Source organism: Bactrocera dorsalis, chromosome 5, assembly GCF_023373825.1.
Source record: "Bactrocera dorsalis isolate Fly_Bdor chromosome 5, ASM2337382v1, whole genome shotgun sequence".
Lineage (NCBI taxonomy): Eukaryota > Metazoa > Arthropoda > Insecta > Diptera > Tephritidae > Bactrocera > Bactrocera dorsalis.
In genome coordinates, this window is record NC_064307.1 from 61,270,466 (window position 1) to 61,272,469 (window position 2,004).

The window sequence follows — 2,004 nt, forward strand, 5'->3', positions numbered from 1 at the left end:
TTTCTAATCCCCAAAATACGTGTTAAAGTAAACATTTATGGAATAAAAATTAAACGTAGCGATTTTTTTTTAAAGTTTAACCCACAAGACCTTGTAAATGAGGCAACGTTTGGAATTACCGAAAAATTTGACTTTAACATAGTTTTGAGCAAAACTTCAAAGGCGAATAGCCTGATTCAAGAATTTAAGACTGCATCGTTTGAAATTACCGAAAAAGTTGACAATTTTTAAAAATTGCATTAATAAGCAAAAAAATTTTAGTTGTCGGCTCATAGTTCCAGCCTTTTTTACGAATAGCTTAGCGCAAACGACACATAACAAGCAAATCGTATTCCACGTTGATTGTGTGGCCGTTCGAAAGGAATTCGGAGTACACAACATCTCGATAATGGAACAAAATTGTCAACATAAACTTGATTTTTAACTGGTTTGACGTGGTTTCACAGACGTTAACGCGAAGCAGGTTTTCGAAAAAATGTAGTGATTTTGAAACCAATAATTATTAGGCTCAAATGATCCTTCCAAATGGTTTTCATCCTTGCCATATTCCAACAACGTCAGTTAGATGTCTGAATTTTAATCGTCGATTTTTAAGCAACGATTCCTTTATTATATTAACGTGTTGATCTTCAGATGATGTTGATGGCCGTGCTGAAAATAATATATATAAAGGTTGTACCATAGCAAAATTGTTTGAGACAAAAGCCAAGAGATTTCGTTTAAACAAAACAAGTAAAAATTTGCAATTGATTTTCACATCTGAATTATGCAACATTTTCGAATTCAGAAGACTACAACCAATTGATGGAATTACTATTAGAAAAAAAGTATACGTTTTATTGCAGATCATAACACAATTACATGTTAACAGCATGTTTCAAAATAAATAAAAAAAAAACGTCAAATCCAGTGCTGAAAAACCACAAACCTACAACTCCCTACAGCGTCTCCCACCAAACTAAGGAATAAGCAATTCAAAGTTAAATAGTTTCGCCCAAAACTAAGGTACAAAATATGCAAGCAGAGGGTATACAAATAACAGTACTCCTGCTGCAAATGATAATTTTATTGTTGTTGTATGTTTTTTGAGTTTTTCGAGTAATTTGCATACATATTGCTTTAGAGACAAATCAGAAAAACTGAATTTGTCGAAACTTTCTGCTTATTTACACATTGCTGCTGTGGCATGAAGCACTTGGCTTGCCATAAACTGCTTTTGCTTTTATGTTTTTGCTCCAAAATTATATTTTTTTATGTTTTTACGACACCAAATATTTTTATTTTAACTTTCAAGCTCTTACTGTTTGCGCAAGTTTATTTATTTCGCGACTATTAGTATTAGCAATTTGATGAGAACGGTAATTGTCTCTGCCACTGGCACTTGCCACTTGCCCCAATACGCTGTTGTGCAATCCGTCGTTAGTTAATTTGAAAATTACCACTTCCCCTGATGGCCGCACTTAAGCGAATCCCAATTGGCCACTAGTGCTCACTTCAAGCTACTTTTGTTTCTTTTGCTTCTTCTTTTTTTCCAACTTACAATTTCCCCTCGTGCTGTGCAGTGCACTGCGGTGCGGTTCAATGCTGCAGCACGTTTGCAGCTTGTATCACTTCGCATGGTCCATGTGCGGAAAATTTGAGAAAAAAGCACACAAAAAATGGCTGGCACGTTGCATTTGCTGTCATCGCGGGCAGCAAATTCGTCCGTGCATGCTTCATTCATGTACAGTTTCGCAGGCGCATGGGAAATCGCCAAGCGTGAAACGGATATAAGTATGGACGTGCAGCGTTGCAGTTAGTTTAGGTATTTCTGCAGTTATTTTAGCAGTCAAGTAGGCGGCAGAACTAAGTTATTTGTGCAAGTACTTGTGGTTTTGGTGGCAATAAGGCGGTTTGAAAGCCAAACTGTGGTAAATTTGATGGTTTTACTATGGAACGAATATCTAGTAAACGTTAGTTAAATTCATTACCAAAGATTATTTTTAAGCAGTAAATCAGTGATGG